Source organism: Hemicordylus capensis, chromosome 4 (genome assembly GCF_027244095.1).
Source record: "Hemicordylus capensis ecotype Gifberg chromosome 4, rHemCap1.1.pri, whole genome shotgun sequence".
Classification (NCBI taxonomy): domain Eukaryota; kingdom Metazoa; phylum Chordata; class Lepidosauria; order Squamata; family Cordylidae; genus Hemicordylus; species Hemicordylus capensis.
In genome coordinates this window covers 220,708,876-220,721,148 of record NC_069660.1, presented here as the reverse complement: position 1 = coordinate 220,721,148, position 12,273 = coordinate 220,708,876, and the positions used below count along the sequence as shown (strand labels likewise).

At 42.4% G+C, this 12,273-nt stretch overlaps 1 long non-coding RNA gene across 1 annotated transcript; it reads right to left on the bottom strand.

Moving 5' to 3' along the window:
- Positions 1 to 3,228: 3,228 nt before the first annotated feature.
- LOC128323572 (uncharacterized) lies at positions 3,229 to 6,334 on the bottom strand. The gene is made up of 2 exons (XR_008306356.1): positions 5,226 to 6,334; positions 3,229 to 5,051 (listed from the first exon to the last, which is right to left on the bottom strand). It is a non-coding gene; the product is annotated as an uncharacterized LOC128323572 (long non-coding RNA).
- Positions 6,335 to 12,273: the final 5,939 nt, after the last annotated feature.

Here is a 12,273-nt window from a genome sequence, read left to right as displayed (position 1 = left end):
CTTTGGGTCCGCAAGTGGTGTGGGGGTTTTCTGGAAACTGAACTGTTTTGAGGATTCAGCAATGACTGCAGCCTCTGAAAAAACTCTCTTTCCCAGAAGCACCCTGCACTACTGGTCAATTTTAAACCCAAGCCACAGAAAATGTGTGTGTACTGCCACCAGTGTGTGTACATGTTTGAAGGAGACAATGATTAAACCATTTCTTAAGAAACCTTCCCTAGATTCCTCAGTGATGGATAGTTATAGGCCAGTCTCCAATCTCCCATGGTTGGGCAAGGTGAATGAAAGAGTGGTGGCTAACCAGCTCGGGCAGTTTTGGAAGAAACTGATTATCCATTCTAAACCCATTTGAAACTGGCTTTAGAGCAGGCTTTCGGGTTGAGACAGCCTTGGTCAGCCTGATGGATGATCTTTACCAGGGAATCAACAGAGGGAGTGTGATTCTGTTGGTTCTTTTGGATCTCTTGGTGGTGTTCGATACCATTGACCATGGTATCCTTCTGGATCGCCTGGGGGAGTTGGGGATAGTACTCCTATCTCTCAGGCAGATTCCAGATGGTGGAGCTTGGTGATGGTTGCTCTTTGAAACAGGAACTATTATATGGAGTCCCTCAGGGCTCCATTCTGTCACCAAAGCTTTTTAACATCTACATGAAGCCGCTGGGTGAGGTCATCAGGAGATAAGGTGCTGGGTGTTATCAGTATTCAGATGTCACCTAAATCTATTTCTCCTTATCATAATCGAGAATGGCATTCATTCCCTAAATGCCTGCCTATGGGCTGTAATGGGCTGGATGAGGGATCGGAATTTGAGGGATGAGTTAGATCTTCCTGTGCTGGATGGGGTTACACTCCCCCAGAAGGAAAGCGTACACAGCTTGGGAGTGCTCTTGGATCCAGGCCTCACACTGGTATCTCAGGTGGAGGCTATGGCCAGGAGTGCTTTCCATCAGCTTCACTTGATTCAACAGCTGCATCCATTCCTTGAAGAGAACGATCTCAAAACAGTGGTGCATCAGCTGGTAACCTCCAGGCTTAACTATTGCAATGCTCTATGTGGGGCTGCCTTTGTATGTAGTTCAGATATTTGTTAGTTCAAAATGCAGCAGCCAGTTTGGTCTCTGGGATAACCCAGAAAGACCATATTATGCTTGTTTTAAAACAGTTGCACTGGCTGCCGATATGTTTCCGGGCAAAATACAAAGTACTGGTTTATTACCTTTAAAGCCCTGAATGGCTTGGGTCTGGGCTACCTTAGAGAGTGCCTTCTTCTGTATGATCCCCATCGCATGTTGAGGTCATCTGGAGAGGTCCATCTCCAGTTATCACCGGTATGTCTAATGGCAACTCAGAGCTGGGCCTTCTCTGTAGCTGCTCCTGGCCTATGGAATGCACTCCCGGAAGATATCTGTAATTTAGGCTCGTTGTTGACATTTAAGAGAGCCCTGAAAACTTATTTGTTTGGCCTGGCCTTCCAAGGTTTCTAAATTGGTTTTAAGTATTTTAATTGGTTTTATATGGTTCTGAACTGTTTTACAATTGTTTTTATATTGTTCTAAACAGTGTATTTTAAATGGTGTTTGTCTTTATGTTTTTTAAACTTGTTGTGCACTGCCCAGAGCCTTTGGATGTTCCCTGCCCACATCCAGTAAAAAGTAAGAAGGAGGGGAGAGCAGTGTTGGGGCATGTCCATCAGATGTGTCAGATTCCCGACAGATTTCTGCAACAGGAAAACTCCCAACAGTTCTGACTATCATTGGCTCCCTGCTGTCATTATGCAACTCTCTCTGACAATGTCCAACAGACGGCATGTTGACTCTGACATCTCTGCGTGTTGACTCTGACATGACACATAGCACTAGAAATTACATACTCAGAAGGGTCAGGGTTGTTGAAGAGCATGTAATTCCTCACAGTAATGGTTGGATGTGCTTCGTCTGTGGAGTGCTGAGTTGTGCACAATATGTGAAAGATCTTTGGGGACAAGGCTTTTCCCTTCCCAACTTTCAGTTTCTGTAGTCTCATCAGTGATTTGGCATAAGGCCTTGAGTACATCATTTATATTCCTGGAGGCCAAGGCATAGGTTCTCCGTCTGGACATTCCTTGGATTGCATGGCAGACCTGCTGTGACTAAACTTACACCCAGAGTAAATGCTCAAGTACAGACAAGTTTGCTGTGGAAGTGGTGAACCCAAGCAAGATACACTGGAGCATTTAGCATGTGGGATTATCTCAGCATGAGTGAATTCTTGTCCATGTCTTACTGTCACTCAAACAGTAAGACATGTATCACACCACTGTTCCCTCTAAGGCGTGGTGCTCTCATAAGTTTTTGGATGTCTGCTCAGTTCAGTTTAGATCCTGCTCAGGTTGAATAAGGAAGGCCCCATTCTGAATTTAGGTGTGCACACATTGCCTTGATTCTGCCACCCAGAACAAAACTCATTCCACACAGAGATGGGAAAAAAAAATAGAGGGACCACTGTATCACACAAACATTAAATGAGGTGGTAAAACTGTTCCTTGACTGTTCTGCTTAATTGCAGGTGGGAGGGCCACGTGGTTGAATGCTTCTCCATGAAAAAGTATCCCTGCACATAAAAATGCAACATATCAGAAGGAAACAACTGTTCTCTCTGGCACCTTGTTGTCTATGTGCAGAGATATTTTTGTTTACATTTATGTGGAGGAACATTCCATTACGTGATCCCCTCACACACACATGCATTCTGAGGTGGTGCAATCTATGAACAATTCTTCACCACCTCGTTTACTGTTTGTGTGAACTAGACACAAGATTAGGGACATTTGGAAACCATCTTTGGTTTATTGCTGTGAACAGTTCCATTCATACAAATGTTTTTTGCATTGAGCTGAAATTTATGGAGTAAGCTTTCCGAAATGACTGTGGTAATAAGATCACTTTAATGTAATAAACCGACTTTCTGTTTACTTTCCCTTTAATCTGTCCCTGGCTATGGATGTCCTGTCCAGGTGTTCATAATAATGGAACCACTCCTTCTTCTCAGTCTAATGAAAAAGTGTTTGTATTGTTCACCATTATGCTTCATTCAGAGTTTTCTGCAGTTTCTTCAGGTTGGAAGGATTTGTAAAGAACCCCTTGCTTTAGAACTGAAAGAACTTTCCTTCATTCATTTAGAAGCTAGATGATAGGCTCATTTGTGGGAACAACCATATAATTAATACCAGAAATTCAACTGAAAGGCTTCAAGTTACACCACTTTATTTCTGCCTGCTGAGCACAAAGGTCGGTGATATATAAAAACATGTTGTGACATTTGGGTTCACTTAAACATTTTGCCAATCTCAATATTTCTTTTCTCTAATTCTGTGTATCGGAATGGGTTTCAGTTTGTCTGCTTCAAAACAAATTAATAGTCCTGGTGTTATGACTGTTTGCACTTCAATAGAAATTTTTGAACAAACAGTTAGGTTTCTCATTGAGTTCAGCCAATTTGATTGTTTGCTGCCTAAAAGAATGCACCATTTAAAAATATTTTAGAGGTTGTGGCAAATAAAACATCTTATTTGGTTTTTAGGAACCCAATAATTAAATCACTTGTTCAGACTAACAGATAGATTAAGACTCTCTCAGAATAGTATGGTATTTCTTATTCTTTCTTATGGTGCCTTGGGATATTATGGGGCAAAAGCAAAGTTTCAGAACTTGATAGTAAGTCCAATTCAAATAAATTCCTCTTTCCAACCAGGCCTACAGCTTTATAACTTCAAAAGAAATGCTATTCAGTGGAGATATCATTGCTTGGACCTGAGAAGTATGAATTCAAGTCTTACCATTGCAATGAACTTTACTAGGTGGGCTAAAAAAAATGGAGGGCCTATTTGGTTTCTGTCCTTACGTGATGGAACTCCCCATCCTGGAAGATCCAACTAGCCTCCACTTGGGGGGGTGTTTGGGTGGCCAGTAAGACCTATCTTTTGCATTTGGAATTCCCTGAGCTTATTTGATGTTCTTGTCCCTCTATTTTTCTTATCAGACAGGTCTCTTTTTCTGTATTATATTGTATAATGTTTTAAATTTTGTTGTGTATGCCACCTTGGTTTTTTTAAAAGTAAGGTGGGATATACATTTTAAAAATTAATAGTAAGACATCACCTGTTGCCTGATGCACATGACCATAGTGCTTGTGACAAAGGTGCTTTGTGATTATTTGCAAATCTGTCCACTTTAAGTTGTGGCAAATGGGCTTTCTGGCAGGACCTCTCAGAATAGTATGCACAGAAATGCACACCTGAGCTCTGCTGTTTATTGTTTCCTTCCCAGCTGGATCATGATCTCAGTCCATGTTAAATATTTGAAACTGAAAATAATCCTACTAATTTGGATAAATATTGTTACTGTCCTGGGGAACATAAATAAAAGAATGAGAGGTAAAAACAAAAAAAAGCACTAGCCCGGCACATCTCAAATATTGCATTTAACATGGACTGAACCCCTGCCCTGAGACCTGTGCCTCAGGTGGGAAAGCCATCTCCAAGACTAATTTTGAAGCTTCTGCAGTTTCCAGCAAACATGGACATACTTAAAAGGGCCAAAGAAATAGGGGGAAGAAGTGGAGACCCAGCTGAACTCCATGGCCAGAGGACAAAGTCCTCTGGTGGCTCCCCTGCTCCCTAGGTTCTACCCATCACGCATGCACCCCAACCTACATCCCCTGTGTCTGACATCAGACATGTCGGAGGGGCCAATGCTGACAATGGGGCACATCAGCCCCAGCAGAGCTTCCTTTCCCCTGCCTTCTCAAGCTAACAAAGCACATTATGATGGTGTTGCCAGTAAATCAAATGGCTGCTTTCTTTAGCATTAACTCACTTAACTTTGTGTTGTTGATATATCTGAAGTTTTTTGCTGATGGAATCTATGGGTGTTTTTTAAGCTTTTCCAGATGATTCCCAAAATGAAGATTTTCTTATTGTTGTCCATTGTCTGTAGTTTCCTGTTCAAGTTGGTCTATTTCCAGGGTGAAGATTTTTCTCCAGGCAACATAGTATCTTTTCCCCAATGTCTCTAGAATTGTTTACAGAGCCAAACAAATGGGTTATTTACAGAGTCAAACAAATAAATGAAGCAAAGGAAATTGATTTAGAGATGCTGAAATACTCTCATCTGCTGGATTACTTGGTTTCAAACTGCCTCCAGACCTTACAAATCCAAATTCTAGAACAGACAGATACTTCTTACCTGGCAGCTTTACCACTCATTTGTATATTTTAAAGGAGCACAACTGCTTTGCCATGATTATCCCATCTCTTCTTGGGATAGGAGGAGGAAAACGAAGCTGCCCCTGTGAAATGCTGCATCTTCCCCTGCATCCTCAACACCTGGATAGCTAAAGCTTGGTGATGGAGCTTTAGCCATCACCAAGGAGACAATGAGCACATCATAAGAGAGAAACCACAGGCGATGTCATAATTGCCACCTGCAGAGGTGGAGCAAAGCACCACCCTTCAGCTCTGGGAGAGACATAGCTAGAGGGCATCTATCTTCATGACAAATGTGTGTTTTATACCATTCTTATCCTAGGAGTTCTTGTTTGCTGATAATTTCCAGAGTTATTAATCTTTCTGAGTTTCCAATTGATCCTTATGGGGAAATTATCTGATGGGGCCCATGTTCAATTATTGCACACAGGCCCCTCCCGAGCTTGTTATACCACTGCAAGGGGGCATCCCATTTTGATTTCTCTGGTACTCCACATTTTTCAGTCCCCCCATCCCAATGCCTCTTCTCTAAATCAATCACTTTGGTTTGAAGAGCTGAAACATCTATTTTTAGCCTACTTTCCAGTATCACCCGGCTGTGTGTGTGTGTGTCTGTATCAATTTTGCAATGCCTGGACCAATATGAACCAAATTGGGTACAGTTGTAGGGACACCTGAATGGCATAGTTTGTGATGATGTCATCTACCCTGATTCAAGATGGTGGATGCATAAACATTTGAGGCACAAGTGGGCTAACTTGTGAACCACCTAACCAATTTGAACCAAATTTGCTACAACTGTAGAGACACATAGGGAAAGGCATATTTTGTGATTATGTCATCCACCCCGATTCAAGATGGTGGATGCATGAATGTCCAAAGTACAAGTGGGCTAACTTGCAGACCGTCTAATAGATTTGAACCAAATTTGGTACAGTTGTAGTGAGTAACACACGGGGACACCCCAATGGCATAGTTTGTGATGATGTCATCCACCCTGATTCAAAGTGGTGAACATCTAAACGTCTGAGGCTCAAAATTAAGCGTGAACCGCTTAATCGATTTGAAACAAATTTGCTACAGCTGTTGGGACACATAGGGATACCACAATGGCATAGTTTGTCATGATGTCATCCACTCCGATTCAAGATGGCAGACGTGAAAACATTTGAGGCGCAAGTGGGTTAACTTGTGAAGTGCCTAACTGATCTGAACCAAATTTGCTACAGGACATATAGGGACAACTCAAGGGCATAGTTTGTAATGATGTCATCTACCCTGATTCAAGATGGCAGACACATGAAGTTCGAGGTGCAAGTGGGTACCCATTTGGTACAGTTGTAGGGATACATAGGGATACCTCAAACACATAGTTTGTGATGATGTTATTCACCCCAACTGAAGATGGCAGAAGCATAAACATTTGAGATGCAAGTGGGCTAACTTGTGAACTGCTTAACTGATCTGGACTAAATTTAGTCCAGTTGTAGGGTTAGTGAAAGGAAAGTTGGCAGATTAGTTCTTACTAGAACTTGTTAAGCTTTGAAGTTTCTTCTCATGCCTGTAGTTTCATTTGCTACAATTCTAGTTGGTGCTACCTCCAAGCACTCATCTGCCTTCTGGAGAGCTTCTTTAAAGTATTTCAGTTCTTCTGGCATGGCAGCCTGCCCCCGCCCCTTAATTTCTCCATAACTTTTATAACTTCCCCTAACAACTAGAGGATAGCTTGCAAGTCTCCCTCCTCTGTCCCATCCACCACAGTTGCCATCTTAGCTGGAGATGTGTCGGGCTAGTGCTTTTTTTGTTTTACCTCTCATTCTTTTATTTATGTTCCCCAGGACAGCAACAATATTTTCCCAAATTAGTAGGATAATTTTCAGTTTCAAATATTGCATTTAACATGGACTGAGCCCCTGCCCTGAGACCTGTGCCTGAGGTGGGAAAGCCACCTCCAAGACTAATGTTGAAGCTTCTGCAGTTTCCAGCAAACATGGACATACTTATGCCATCTTATTTGTTTGTTATTTCTCTTTGTAAACCACCCTGAGCCATTTTTGGAAGGGCAGTATAGAAATCGAATTATTATTATTATTTCTTGTTTACACAGTCAGACAGGTGTTATTGACTGGTTTGTTTTATCCAGACATCGAGTCCTTCCCAAGGACCTGGGATGGCTGAATTTTATTGTCAATTGTTATAGATATCGTCGCAGAATATAGGCTGTTCCCAGTAAAGCTGCTTTTTGTAATCGGCTGATGGTGATTTCTGTGGCCCCTATGGTGTTGAGGTGCTCTTCAAGGTCTTTTGGAACTGCACCCAGGGCGCCAATTACCACTGGGATTATTTTGATCTTTTTCTGCCACAGCCTTTCAATTTCAATTTGTAGATCTTTGTATTTGGTGATTTTTTCTGTTTCTTTTTCTTCTATTCTGCTATCCCCTGGTATTGCTATGTCGATTATTTTCATTTGTTTTTCTTTCTTCTCGACTACAGTTATATCTGGTGTATTGTGTGGCAAATGTTTGTCTGTTTGTAGTCGGAAGTCCCATAATATTTTTGCATCTTCATTTTCTTCAACTTTTTCAATTTTATGGTCCCACCAATTTTTGGCTACAGGTAGCTTGTATTTTTTGCAGATGTTCCAGTGTATCATCCCTGCTACCTTGTCATGCCTTTGTTTGTAGTCAGTCTGTGCAATCTTTTTACAACAGCTGATTAGGTGGTCCACTGTTTCATCTGCTTCTTTACAAAGGCGGCACTTGCTGTTTGTTGTGGATTTTTCTACTTTTGCTCTTATTGCATTTGTTCTTAGTGCCTGTTCTTGTGCAGCCAGTATTAAACCCTCTGTTTCTTTCTTCAAGTAACCATTCTTAAGCCATTGCCAGGTCTTGGTGATGTCTGATTTTCCAGTTATATTGTGCAAATATTGACCATGCAGGGGCTTATTTCTCCCATGCAAGGGAGAAATACCTCCCATGCAATCGCTATACCAAGGGAGGTATAGCCTATCGACATCACTGCGGGGGTGCAGAGCATGATTGATGGTCATGATTTTCCTGGTCTTATGATCTAGCGTCTCTAGCTCTGCCTGGGTCCAGTCTATTATTCCTGCAGTGTATCTGATAACAGGTATAGCCCAGGTGTTTATGGCTTGTACGGTGTTCCCGCCATTGAGTTTGGACTTGAGGATTTTTCTAACTCTCCTGATGTATTCACTTCCAATTTTTTTTTTAACTTTAGTGTGTGCGATGTTATCAGCCTGGAGAATGCCCAAGTATTTCTAAGGTTCTTTCTCTTCCAGGTTCTTGATCTTGCTTCCATTGGGCAGTTCTATTCCTTCTGTTTTTCTTATTTTCCCTCTGTTCGTTATTAATGCAGCACACTTGTCTAGTCCAAACTCCATTGCTATATCGCTACTGAATATACGGACAGTGTTTAGCAGTGATTCGATTTCTGACTGGGACTTTCCATACAACTTCAGATCGTCCATGTACAGCAGATGGTTGGTTTTACTTGATGTTTTAGATATTTGGTATCTGAGGCCTGTTTTGTTTAGTATTTGTGAAAGTGGGGTCATGGCGATTACAAACAACAGAGGGGATAGTGAGTCCCCTTGGAAAATGCCTCTTCTAATGCTAACCTGTCCAAGTGTCTCGCCATTGATTGTTAACTGTGTACTCCACATGCTCATTGCTTTTTTAATAAATATCTCAATGTTTTTGCTGACACCAGTTGTTTCTAAACATTTTAGTATCCATGTGTGAGGCAATGAATCGAAGGCTTTCTTGTAGTCAATCCATGCAACACTTAGATTGGTTTTTCTTCTCTTGCAGTTTTCTAAAATCATTTTGTCAATCAGCAGCTGGTCTTTTGTGCCTCTGGTGTTTGGGCAATTTCCTTTCTGTTCAACTGGAAGCTGTTTGTTAGTTAATAAGTGTTGCATCACTTCATCTCCTATTATGCCAGTTAATAATTTGAACATGGTTGGCAGACAGGTTATCAGTCTATAATTACATGGAACTGCACCTTTTGCTGGGTCTTTCATGATGAGATGAGTTTTCCCAGTTGTTAGCCATTGTTCAATATCACCTCTTTGCAAAATGTGATTGAACTGTTTTGATAGTTGTTTATGAAGGCTTGTTAGGTGTTTAAGCCAAAAGCCATGCAGTTCATCGTCACCTGGAGCAGTCCAATTTTTAATTTTCTTTGCTCTTTCACTTATTAATTCTGGTGTTATTATTAGATCTTGCATTTGTTGGTTACATTTTTTGACCTCTTTCATCTAGCCTGCCTTTTTATTATAGTCTATTAGATTGTCCCATAATTTCCCCCAGAATTGCACTCCTTGTCACTCCTAGCTTTCATTTTAAAAATGCATAAATTCTGTATGTCTAAAAAGCATAGTAAAAACAGAAACCACACCACGCAACTGCACACCTGGGTTCCACACTGAATTAGAAAATGTCCCAGCCATCCCCACCCTTCATATTTTTATAGCCTGCTTTAGAACTACAGCGCCCAACACAACAGCAGAGCTGAGCGCCACCCTGATTCTTATTTATTAATTACATGTATATTTCGCTCTTCCTCCAAGGACCCCAGTACATAGTTACGTTTCTCCTCACAACAACCCTGTGTGAAGTAGGTTAGGCTGAAAGAGAAGTGACTGGCCCGGAGTCACCCAGCAAGTATCATGGCTGAATGGGGATTTGAACTCGGGTCTCCCCAGTCCTAGTCCAGAAATCTAACCACTATACCACGCTGGCTTAGAATGTCCCCACCTCAATATTTCCTCTGATGTGTTTTTCATAGGTATTCACCACACTTGGCCTATCTGGAAGTCCAGCCTGTGCCGGCTGCAAGATTTTCCTGACTTGGTCCCACTGCCCCACCCGTTAGTTGGGCTATTTGTAGATCTTAGGCCATGAGGGACAATGGGGTTGTGTGCATGTCCCCCCACTCCCAGCCATCACTGAAAACTGATTATTTATCCCCTGCTGCAGCTGGACTTCACCACTTGAGGGACGTTGACATGAGTGTGCGCCCAGAAACCACTGGAGCAGGTGAGGAGGAGCAAGCAGGCCCATGCCAGCACCTGTACTGGAGACAGAAGAGGAGGAGGAGCAGCAGCAGCAGCATGAGGCACCTTGTCTGGATTAAGGGAGTTACTTGAATGAGTATATTAACTCCCTTTGGTATCTGCTGCTGTAGTTACCCTGAGCATAAGCAAACCCTAGATAACTACTTAAATGGTATACACCAGCATCACAGTAGTTTTTCTGCTTCAAGGTGAGTGGCCTTTGAAAGAAGTGCTCCTTTGCTGCACAGATCCATGCACTGTGATCGACACACACACCTTTCCCCTATGCTTTCTCCTCAGAGGCTGAGTCAGATGAAAGTGAAGATGCACCATGGGAGGGTGATGTGGAAGGTGCATCAGGGGGCAAAGTTGCTCGGCCATCCACACAGCAGCCAGATAGGCAATGCACCCACCCCATTCAAAGTGACTCCCACATTTGTTCTTTCAGATCTGGGTACACAATCTGACCATTTCTGTGGTCTTCCATTACAGATGCAGTGTAGAAGGCAGTGGAAGCTGTTGCTTATTTTACAAAAAAATTATCACTTGTTATCTAGCTTGAATGTTTGGGAGAAAAAAGGTTATATATTTAAATAAACATGCAAACCTACATTCCAGTGCATGGCTCACAAATGAAATTAATGTAAATGGAAAACATTTCCTTTTTTTAATCCCCAGTTGATTGCATCAGGAACACAAGCCACAGGTGGCCTCTCAGTTTCCACTAGATGGCAGTGTAACATTAACATTTATTTCATTTGAGCTTTTCCTGCAAAGACTGTTCTGTTATAGGGCCAACAGTACAAATAATTACAAGTGCTGCCAGTAATTGTCAGTGGTTCCCATTCTCTAGTCTTGACTTACGAGGAAAACTTGCTACAGTTCCTAAGAGATATGTTTTGCTAATTTTATTAATTTGCTACACTTATCAGCTGTCATGAAGCATATGTATTTTATACTTGGGTCACAGCACTTAATGCAGCTAAAATAAGCTGCGTTAAGTGTATTCATGCATACTAAAAGCAGTATGGGCCAGTTGCAAGTCAACCATACATCCCATACGGGGACACTTCACAAGCTCACCTGTTGAGGACGGGAGATGTCCCGACAACTCCACATGGGTCTGCTCATCAATGACCCTATACATGCTCTCTGTTATGTGTGATCTGGTCTCTTCCATTAGCTCAGGGCCGCTGCTTACAGCATAATAAAGGAATACATAAAATTTAACTTCATTCTAGAAGTAATAAAATTCTATATATATATATATATATATATATATATATATATATATCTCTTCACATTCATTTTTTTAATCTGAAGTAAAATTTCCAGTGAATTTAGTGGGACTTGCTCCCAAGCAAGTGTGCGCAGGACGGAGTGTAAAAGCAGACTGATAATAGTGGGCTTAATGGGGGTATGAAACCGTTTCCCCCAAATCAATACAAAACAGAGACTGTCGTGCGCGTAACACTAACATGCGGTTATATAACAGGCAAAAGCATACCCTGCTATCTAACCGAGGCGCTCTTGTATTGCCACATGGAGCACTCCCGGCGCGCATGCTCGCCTCCCAGGAGCACAAGAACGGTAGGCGGGGCGAAATGGTAAAATGACGCCAGAGCCGGGAATAGTAGGAGCTGCCTACGTCACACACGTCCCGTTTTACGTCAAGGGGACGGGGCTGAAGAATTGAGTCTGTTTCTGGGCAGAAATGAGTCCCCCTCCCACAACGTCGAGGAAACAGAAGAGGGGTTGGGCGCGCCTGAGCGCTTCTTCCGATTTAATGACCACTACGGTGCGCGCGCGCTTCCGCTTGAGCGTTACACCCGAGAGGACAGTTCAGGGAGAGCGCGCAGTGCACAGCCAGCTTTTGAATCCGGGGGCGGGGCGTGGTACAGCAGGTAGAGCAAAGGTGGCAGGTCAATTCCTGCTGCGGCTCCCCACC